We start from the raw sequence: 11686 nt of genomic DNA on the forward strand, positions 1-11686 counted from the left end.
ATACTATTTATTTCGGCGGACTATTTTGTTTGTTAAATTTTCATTTCACCATATGTTGAATGCAACGCAAAATTGGGCGGCCAGCCGGCCATGCCTGCACATATGGGTCGGCGCGTTGGGTGCGCTGCCGACCCATATGAAAAACAGCGCGGACGCCGGGCGGGCGGCCAACCCAAACAGACAAAAAGCGGACGAAATCGCCGTCCGTTTGGGTTGGCCCGTTGGAGTTGCTCTAACTGTCCACCCAGAGTAAAGAGTTTATGATTCTGAAAGACTGTGTCTCGGTCATCCGTTTCTCAAACACCATGTAGTGCGAGAAATCCAACGGGGGAGATCGAGTCTTGTGGGGAAAAGTGCGCAAACCTCTGCAGAGTGTACAATCTAATCATGGTTAGCCGTGTCCCTGGTTATGGACATCTTAAGTATCTAGTATTCGGATTATCCTATTGTATCTCATCACCCTAATTTAATTGGATGGGTTAATGAATTACTTTAATTGGGATTGAGATGGAGGAACCTTATCGATGATGTTTCAACTACCATGATAGTTAAAATAAAACTCATTCCTTTGTTGTAAGGAAAAATTGGCTTTCTGCAAAAACATATTAACCATACAGCCTCCACCAGCCATATTGGATATAGAGTTAGCATTATTATGTTCATTAATCTACTGTGTTACATTGCCAGCATATTCCATGTGCTGACCCATTTTTCGGGCTGCAACGTATCATGTTGCAGACTTTTCAGACGAGGAGTAAGGTCCACTAGGTCGTTGTCGTGCAGCTCAGCTATGCCGTTGGAGTTGATGGACTCACTTTATATTCCAAGCCTTCCTTTGTTATCGTATTAGATGGCCTTAAGCCATATTATTGTAATAAGTTCTCCTTTGGAGACATTCGATGTAATAAGTGTGTGGTTGCTACTCTGTTATAAATCCTTCGAGTACTGTGTGTGTCAGAATTACCGATCCAGGGATGACACTGAAGCACAGAGACTTGACCGTTTGAGGTCGGGTCGCTACAAGATGGTATCAGAGCACACGCCGAGTGTAGGACACGAGCACTAAGCTAAGCCCTAGATCACTACTCTCTTCTCATTTTTGAATCATCTCCATTTTCTACTCTTTAGGATGGCGGGCGCCAGGAACAAGTTTGCACAACCGGATGAAGAAGCACCTTTTGGATGACACTTGAAGGAAGTCACTAAGTACCTGAACATCAGAATACCAAGCTTCACCGGGACTTACAACGCCACTTTACCAGAAGAGGAGCAATGGATGATTCGAGTTCAAGTTCCAGGAAGGACATTCACGCCAGTCACTGAGCCCATAGAGTTTTCCTTCGATGCACCAACCTGGAGTTTAGGAAAGAGTATGGCAGCCCACATCACCATGGGACGCATTGGAGAAGTCTACAAGAAGGATCTTAAGGATACTATCTACCAGATTTGTGGGCGCCGAGATGAGCAATGGGAGATGATCAGCACCAGGAAGGATAGATCCATTGCAGCTCTCATCCAGGAGTTAAACCGGCACATTCGACGCCAGGAGAACCAAATGTGCGTAGGCATGATAGATCTGAAGAAGGCAACGGCAAGGATCTCCGAGCTTGAAGAAGAACTCAAGTCTACACGCGATGGATATGAGGAGGAGATGACGATACTAGTGGAGACGAATGACGACCTGACAAAGAAGCTAGGAGTATTCATGGGAGACCCCGCGCTAGGGGGAGAAGATGACGAACCCAAGGAGATTCGTTCTGAAGACTACATCCTCATCGACGACACCAACTTGGACCCCGACGATTGTGATGATGACTATGTTGATGAAGCTGGCGCAGATATCATGGAGTCTTCTACCGATCAACTTTTCTAGATGACCACCATATCAGTAGTAGAATTCCTCCATGTATATAGTATAGTCCGAGCCCTCTTGTAATGATAGTTCTAGACCGATTGTATGCCTTGCTTGATTGATTGAGTGATATGATTGTGTTTGTCTCATGTGCATATGGGTAGTGTTTTCTCACTAGACCTCATTCTATTCTATTTCTCTTCCCTCTAAACCCTCAGATGCCTCCGAGACGTGACCCCGGATTTACCTTTGCACCGGAGCTCACTCAGTTGACCCAGCAGCAGAATACCTTGATGCAGTTGTTAGTTCAGAATCGGGGTAACAAGAACAATAAGAACAACCCACCGCCACCACCACCAGTTGACAACTTAGCCTGTTTTCTGAGGCTGCAGCCGCCGGTGTTTTCCAGCAGCACCAAGCCGATAGTGGCAGATGATTGGCTCCGCAGGATTGGAAGGGAGTTAACCACTGCAGGATGCACAGATGCTGATAAGGTGCGTTTTGCCGCACATAAGTTGGATGGACCAGCAGCCTCATGGTGGGAGAATTACACTGTCACCTACCTATAGCCACTATTACATGGGACCGGTTTCAGCAGGCTTTTCGCACAGCCCATGTATCAACAGGAGCTATGAGCATGAAGAAGCATGAGTTTCGCAACTTACGCCAAGGGAACCATACTGTGGGGCGGTACGTGGATGAATTTAGTAAGCTATCTCGTTATGCCCCTGATGATGTGGCCACCGATGCCACAAAATAGGAGAAGTTTATGGAAGGGCTGAATGATGAGATGAGCATGCAGTTGATGGTGGCAACATTCAACAACTACCAGGAGTTGGTAGACAAGGCTCTTATGATTGCAGGGAAGCAGCAACAGTTTGAGAGACGCAAAAGGAAGTATGGACAAGGGAGGTACAACCCAGGAGCTCGGCAAAAGCCTCGTTTAACCCCAAACTCGGAAGGACTTGTCCATAACCATGGAGGTCACACCCACAATGGAGGGAGTTCTCACAACCACAGTGGCCCCAAGAATGGAAACGGGAACGGAGCAGGTAGTAAACAGAACCGCACTAACCCAGCCACACCCGCCAAGAAGGACGTAAGTCAAATTACTTGTTTCAAGTGCGGGAAGACGGGACACTACACCACTGAGTGCCCTGAAGCGAAGAATGGGAATGGCAATGCAAGCGCTGGGAAGAAGCCCAACCCTTTCAACAGGGAACAAGTGAACCACATGAACGTGGAGGAGGTTGAGGAGCAGCCCGATGCCGTTATCGGTAAGTTTTTGGTTAAGTCATTTACTGCAATCGTTCTTTTTGGCACTGGTGCATCGCATTCATACATATCAAGGGGATTCATGGATAAGTATAAACTGCCCACTAAAGTACTTAGGACACCTATGCTAGTAACCTCACCCGGAGCTGAGTATATGGCAAGCAGTGAATGTTTTCAGATGCCACTAACCATTGGAAGCCATGTGTTCCCTTCAGACCTGGTAATTTTAGAGTCACAAGGACTGGATGTGATACTAGGAATGGATTGGCTATCGATGTACGGGGGAAACATTGATTGCGCGAGTAAGTCCATATTGCTCACCACCCCGAAGGGAAAAAGGATCAAGTATGTATCTAGGCATGTGCCTAGGAGGAGCCAAGAAATACCCTCACGGGAGTTGTTCAGGAGGAAGTGCATGTAGTAAAGGATTACCCAGATGTTTTTCCAGAGAGAGTTACCAGGCATGCCACCAGATAGAGACATCGAGTTTTTGATAGAGCTATTGCCAGGCACCGGGCTAATATCTAAGAGACCCTACCGGATGCCCGCAAATGATTTAGAAGAGATCAAGAAGCAGATTAAGGAGTTGTTGGAGAAAGGTTACATTCGACAGAGTTCATCACCATGGGAAGCTCCAGTGCTATTGGTTGAGAAGAAGGATAAATCTCTAAGAATGGTTGTTGATTATCGTGCGTTGAATGAAGTGACGATTAAGAACAAATACCCCCTGCCGATGATCAATGATTTATTCGACCAATTGACACGAGCTAAAGTGTTTTCGAAGATCGAGCTGCGATCAGGATATCACCAGCTGAAGATTCGAGAGAAGGATATACCTAAGACAGCTTTCACCACAAGGTACGGGCTGTATGAGTATACAGTCATGTCTTTTGGATTGACTAACTCCCCTTCCTATTTCATGAGTATGATGAACAAGGTGTTCATGGAGTTCTTGGATAAGTTCGTTGTGGTGTTCATTGATGATATCTTGGTATACTCGAAGAGTGAAGAGGAGCACAAGGAACATCTGCGCATGGTTCTAGAGAAGCTAAGGGAACATCAGTTGTATGCCAAGTTCAGCAAATGTGAGTTTTGGTTGAAGGAAGTTGGATTTCTTGGACATGTTATATCAGGAGAGGGTATAGCAGTAGATCCCACCAAGGTTCAGTCAGTCACTGAGTGGTTGGCACCCACCTCAGTTGGAGAGATCCGCAATTTTCTTGGACTCGCGGGATATTGTCGGAGATTTATTGAAAATTTCTCTAAGATTGCAAAGCCTATGACGACATTGTTGAAGAGGGAAACTAAGTTCCATTGGACAAATGAATGTGAAGCAAGTTTCCAGGAGTTGAAGAAGCGTTTGACCACAGCCCCAGTGCTGATTTTGCCGGATATACGCAAGGACTTCCAAGTGTATTGCAATGCTTCACGCTTAGGACTTGGAGGAGTACTGATGCAAGACGGAAGAGTTGTTTCGTATGCCTCATGACAACTGAAACCGCATGACTTAAATTATGCCACGCATGATTTGGAGTTAGCAGCCGTAGTGCATGCACTCAAGACATGGAGACATTTTCTCATTGGAAACTGTTGCGATGTATACACGGATCACAAGAGTTTGAATTACATCTTCACACAGGAGGAGCTTAACCTCAGGCAGAGGAGATGGTTGGACTCATAAAGGATTATGATATAAACTTGCATTATCATCCAGGAAAGGCCAATGTTAACACCCTCGTAAGCGGAGAGATGCCAAAGGAGTTAGCCGAAGATCTCAGGGAACTTCGATTGGAGATAGTTCCTAAAGGCTTTTTGGCAACATTGGAGGTTCCGTCAACACTATTGGAAAAGATTCGAGAAGCTCAGAAGGATGAAAAAGAGATCGCTGAGATAAAAGAGAAGATGAGTGAAGGCAAAGCCAAAGGTTTTCGTGAGGATGAGCACGACACCCTGTGGTTTGAGGACCGTATATATGTGCCCAATAATGCAGAGATCAGAAAGTTGATACTACAGGAAGCTCATGACTCACCATACTCGATACACCCCAGAAACACCAAGATGTATTTGGATTTGAAGGAGCGTTTCTGGTGGACTGGTATGAAGAAGGATATTGCCAAGTATGTAGCTGTATGCGATGTATGTCATAGAGTGAAGGCAGAACATCAGAAGCCAGCAGGATTGCTACAGCCTATGCCGATACCCGAATGGAAGTGGGATAAACTTGGCATGGACTTTATCACCGGATTGCCCAGGACTAAATCGGGATATGATTATATATGTGTAGTGGTTGATCGCTTGACCAAAGTGGCTCACTTTATCCAAGTGAAAACCATGTATACAAGTGCGAAGTTGGCCAAGATATACATGACCAGGATCGTATGTCTGCATGGAGTTCCAAGGACCATCATATCAGATAGAGGAATATAGTTTACTTCAAAATTTTGGCATCAGTTGCACCAGACTGGAGTTCAGTACAGCTTTTCATCCGCAGACAGATGGACAGACTGAGAGAGTCAATCAGATTCTGGAGGACATGTTGAGAGCTTATGCACTAGACTACGGATCTAGTTGGGATGACAACTTACCCTACGCAGAGTTCTCATACAACAACAGCTACCACCAGTTTGAAGATGGCACCATTCGAAGCCTTGTATGGGAGAAGATGACGAACACCGTTGATGTGGGATGAAATTGGAGACCGGCAGTTGTTTGGACCAGATTTGTTTAAGGAATCCAAAGAGAAGGTTAAACTGATTCAAGATAGACTGAAGGTAGCTCAGTCAAGGCAGAAGAGTTATGCAAACTCAAAACACACGGAGGTAGTCTACGAAATCGAAGACAGAGCGTATCTGCGAGTTTCACCTTTGCGAGATGTTAAACGTTTTGGAGTCAAGGGAAAGTTAGCCTCGATATTTGTGGGACCATACCGTGTTTTGGAACGCATGGGGGAGGTTGCCTACAAGTTGGAGTTACCCGAAGGACTGTCAGGAGTTCATGATGTGTTTCACGTTTCCCAGTTGAAGAAGTGTCATGCTGAGATGGCCGATATACCACTGAGAGATACAGTACCCCTGGAAGCAATTCAGTTGGACAATGATCTGACCTATGAAGAGAAACCAGTCAAAATTCTTGAGTTTGCCAGCCGAGTCACTCGTAGTAAGGTTATCAAGTTTTACAAAGTTCAGTGGAGCCACCATACCGAGGATGAAGCCACCTAGGAACGAGAGGATGATCTTCACAAAGACCACCCACACATATTTTCTAGCCAACCCGAATCTCGAGGGTGAGATTCATCTTAAGGGGGTAGGTTTGTAACATCCCAAATTTTCAATTTGGAATGTTATACATAGGTCATTCATTCATATCATATTTTGTTGCATTTCGTTTCGCGATCCTCGAAATTCTAGGCAACTCAAGGACCCTCGGAGAGAGTTGGGGATTTCACTGTTTTCATATTTGAATTTTATCAAATATCGAAACGAGGATCATTGGTTTTATTATTTTTCTCTCCAAAAAAATTTCATACTAGAAGATATGAGAGGGGATAATATGACTTCTCCAAAATAAATGAAATATTGGAGGAAAATATTAAAATCGAATATTTGATTTTATTCGGATTTTATTTCTATTTTATTTGCATAGGAAAAATACGCGTTTTCAAAATTGCATGTTAGGCCCAAATAAATGTTCACCTTGTCCGCATATTTTTAGAGGACGGGGAAAATTTATTTCGAGATTTTTGGAGTCCGTTTAGTATTTCTTTTCTTTCTTTTTCTGCACAATGGAATTATTTAAAAAAAGTCAACCGACCTACCGGCCGTGTCTGGCCCGAATTCCCCACGCCAGGCCGCCTTATAAGCCGGCCGAGCTGCCCCAAGCCACAGCCCACCCCGCCTCCAGCCTGCCCGCGCCTCCCAAACCCTAGTCGCGCGCTGCGCCAGCCGCCGCCGCCGACTCCGCCGGAGCCGTCGCCATTTTTTTTCATCGTCGGTTTTTTTCTGGTAAACCCTAGATCTAGATCCGGTTTTTTTAAAAAAAATTTGGTTTATTTCTTTAGATTGGTTTTTTTGTTTAGTTATTTAGCGGATGTTCGTGCGTAAATTCGTTTTAACGGATGGTTTTCGCCCGTTAGCCGCAGACAGCGAACGTTCGTTCGTTAGCCTGTTCGTTAGTTTTTCTTTTTCTCGGGTTTTTCGCGATTATTTTCGATCGCAATTTCTGATCCAATTTTCTTTTTAGTTTATCTTTTCGCTCGTTTATCGGAATCAGGCATTTCAAGCGCCTAGATCTTCGTCTCAAAACCCTCTTTCCATTGAACAAACTTGAACAAGATTTTGGTACTATAAAATTTGACTTTAGTTCGTATTAGTAATCAGATCTTGTTTCTTTCGAAGTTTGAGTTTCGTTGCTCTGTTTGATTTGATTCTTTTTGCAAACCGGAGTTCTTAAGTTGAACTTTCTGGTTAGATCTTCTTAGTTGAGTTTTACCCGTGCATCTTTGCTTGATTGCTTATGTATGCTATTGTTTGTTTGCGATAGAACACCCGGAGTGCGAAGCATGCTACTATGAATCTCTAGGTTTTGCGGATCATCAGCAAGGCAAGTAACACATTGATCATACTCTTTTCATACCCAGCTTTTATGCATTAGTTCCAATCCAATCCTCAGACACTGCATGATTAGGAAGTGATTAACTTGTGGGTATTGGGAAGTAGATGATGAGGTAGAACCTAATACCTGTTTTATTATCAAACCCTCGGGAGTTACTTCTATGTTATGCCTTTATTGCTATGCTATGCTCGTAGACGTGGATTGGGTTCGAGTGTATCCATGACGGATGTGAGATTGTTAATTAATGGTTCAACTTAAGGTGGCAACTTTAATACACATCTGGGTGGATTGCTTGTTTGGGCACTTGGAGAATCCAGTGTTGTCCTAGGATATCCCGGAGTACCCGTGTGATCATCCTACGGTCCGCCACCCAGGCTCAAAGGGATCATAAGACTATTCGTGCTAGAAACTTCCATGTGCAGCCACAAGCCATTATGGGCTCTGGCATTGTAGGAGTAGGTTGTGTGACCTCTTTCAGTGGTGGGCTAGCAGATGTAGAGCGAAAGTAGGTGTAACTGTCCACCCAGAGTAAAGAGTTAATGCTTCTGAAAGACTGTGTCTCGGTCATCCGTTTCTCAAACACCATGTAGTGCGAGAAATCCAACGGGGGAGATCGAGTCTTGTGGGGAAAAGTGTGCAAACCTCTGCAGAGTGTACAATCTAATCATGGTTAGCCGTGTCCCCGGTTATGGACATCTTGAGTATCTAGTATTTGGATTATCCTATTGTATCTCATCACCCTAATTTAATTGGATGGGTTAATGAATTACTTTAATTGGGATTGAGTTGGAGGAACCTTCTGAATGATGTTTCAACTACCATGATAGTTAAAATAAAACTTATTCCTTTGTTGTAGGGAAAAATTGGCTTTTCGCAAAACCATATTAACCATACAGCCTCCACCAGCCATATTGCATATAGAGTTAGCATTATTATGTTCATTGCTCTACTGTGTTACATTGCCAGCATATTCCATGTGCTGACCCATTTTTCGAGCTGCAACGTATCATGTTGCAGACTTTTCAAACGAGGAGTAAGGTTCGCTAGGTCGTTGCCGTGCAGCTTAGCTATGTTGTTGGAGTTGATGGACTCACTATATCTTCCAAGCCTTCCGCTGTTATCGTATTAGATGGCCTTAAGCCATATTATTGTAATAAGTTCTCCTTTGGAGACATTCGATGTAATAAGTGTGTGATTGCTACTCTGTTATAAATCCTTCGAGTACTATGTGTGTCAGCATTACCGATCCAGGGATGACACTGAAGCGCAGAGACTTAACCAATTTGAGGTCGGGTCGCTACAAGGTCGTGGCGAACGAGGCGGTCATGGGGGACGCCGGCAGACAGGCGCTGATGGTACAGTACAGACAGCATTGTGGCCAGAGCCTTACAAGCCTCTGTACTACACCGCCAAGCGGTTCAGAATCCCTGCTGGTACAGTGCCTTACATCATCGACGTTCATGCGGTGCCGCTCTTCTCCGAGTATTCTTCGCCATAGCTCGTCTACACGTGGCCGGCGGTCGGGGAGCAGATGGATGCCCGCACGCTGTTCGCTGCAATGCCTAGAGAGGGGGAGCCATCATACAACACAGACAGGGATATGTCGACATCATCCACGATGGAGGTGATGGAGGAGGAGGGGGCTATGAGGACGGCAGGTGGAAGACTCGGATCCCACCCAGTTCGGCAACAACCAGCAGGAGCAGTCCTACACCCAAACGGCCACGCAGTAATCCTAAACCCAGACCAGCGATGGCACACATCGATAACAACATTGGTCAGCCGAAGAGTAGCACCCGGAGGGGGAGGAGGAGGACAGCAACGACGATGATCCGGATGATACAACCGGTGATCCAAAGAAGAAGGGTAGAGGAGAAATCTTCAACATGAGGGAGGACGAACTATTGTGTGATGCATGGTTGGCTACTAGCCTTGATCCTCTCCATGGCATGGAGCAAAAGGGAACAACCTTTTGAAGGAACGTTCACAAATGGTTCCATGAGCACAAGCATTTCGCGCCCTACTATGATGTGGTGATCCGCAACCGTGAGTGGAAGTCCGTCAACCATTGATGGTATAGCATCCAAGAGGTTGTGTCCAAGTATTGCGAGCACTTGAAGCATCTCATCGCATGGTGGCCTAGTGGTGCACAAATCACCGAGCAAGTAAGTTGATCACTAGATGGATATGCTTTAGTTTAGTTGATCACTAGCCGGACATGTATTGTTTTGTTGCTCACTAGACGGATATGCATTGTTTCACTCTGTAGCCTACTCGTGCTTGTGTGGTGTACAAGAAGTTGGAGAAGAAGTCCTTCACCGTCGTGCATTCTTGGTTGAAGTTGAATGGGCAACCGAAGTGGAACCTTTTCGTTACCAAGACCGCCGCCCAAGCCAATGAGGAAGAAACCGGTGACCCTACCGACCCAACCCAAGAACCGCCAAAGAAAGTTAGAAGAAATTTATGGGGCAACAAGTGGGAGGAGGACAGGGCGAAGCGAGAAGGTGGTGTGGGCAAGCTGACGGAGAAGTTCGAGGACATCTTGGCAAAGAAGGAGGAGGCATGCGTGAGGTGCTCGGACATCAAGGAGGAGAGGAAGGCAGAGAGGTTAAAACAGTTGATGGAGGTGACAGAGAAGAAGATCAATATCAAAGAGAGGAGTACCATGATCGAAGAGAGGAATATCACGCTCGAGGAAAAGAGGGTGAAGATTGCCGCCAATGCGGAGGACTCTAAGATGTTGACCTTCAATGTCGACTGTTTGAATGTCGATACTAGAATGATCGTGCAATCCATCCGCTAGCAAATGTTGCAGCGGCAGAAAGATGAGTTGGCGGTGGCAGACGATGCCTACGCAGGGCGACGTCGCCTCCTTGATCGGGGTGTAGCTTGCTGGGATTGCCGGTTCGGCAGGGCAGAAATGCACGGACTGCCGGACTAATGTTCTTTTGGATTCGAGCATGTAAAAACTAAGCATATTTGCCTCTTTTTGGTTGTGATTGGGGATGTGATCCGGCATGGGTGTGATCTGGCGCGTGGTGTGGATCGGTGTACATTTGAATTTGAATTTGAATTTACTAGCGGACATATACAAGATATGGTTTGATGACGACCTCCCGCATCTGTGTCTGCGGATAGGTCCCCCTGACCACAGACAGATGTGGGTTGCTGTTGGAGATGCCCTAACACCGCAAATATGTTACTACCCACTGTACGGTAATAGTCTAAGTTACCCCCTATGACTAACCCATACTATGCACCGTGGAGACAGTATTATACACTAGTCTCATCGTGCAAGATACTAATATATGATACTTGAAACTGTGACCGACTGGCCGTCTTAGGCCAACTTCACTGCGCGACCCCAAACGGACGTCTGTTTTGCCTGGATTCTGTCTGTTTGGGTAGGGCAATGGGGTCGTGTCCGGGCCGTTTCCGGGATACGGTGGTCGTGCGCCCAACGCGCGGATGCATCCCGGCCGCATCCTGTCCGCGTACATTTTTCTTTGCAAGTCCTTAACTTTTTTCATCATTCATTTTTGGTAAATGGGGATACATCATCAAATTTTGACTAGAAAATCAAGACCAAAGAAAACAAGAACCACAAGAATACATTTTAGAAGATGTCCAACTTCCATAACTGCTCCTGTAAGTTGGATTAGTGCCTTCTTGATGCATTCATTGTTTATCTGCGGAGGAGGCTCGATCTTGCGCGCTTCTTTCTTCTTCGAGTCTAAAGAAGTAGAGGTTGCTTCCTCTCATGTCTAGCCCCTAATCTAGTAACAAGTGCACTAGTCTCATCTCTAGCCTCTATGCTAGCTAAAAGTGCACGAACATCTACTAAATTGCACTATATCAATATATCCATGTACTCTTCTTCCCAATACCAAAACTTGCATCCATGCTACACAATAAATTTTAAGTTAGCACAACTAGACAAATCTAAGA

The sequence above is a fragment of the Triticum urartu genome, chromosome 7 (genome assembly GCF_003073215.2).
Source record: "Triticum urartu cultivar G1812 chromosome 7, Tu2.1, whole genome shotgun sequence".
Classification (NCBI taxonomy): Eukaryota; Viridiplantae; Streptophyta; class Magnoliopsida; order Poales; family Poaceae; genus Triticum; species Triticum urartu.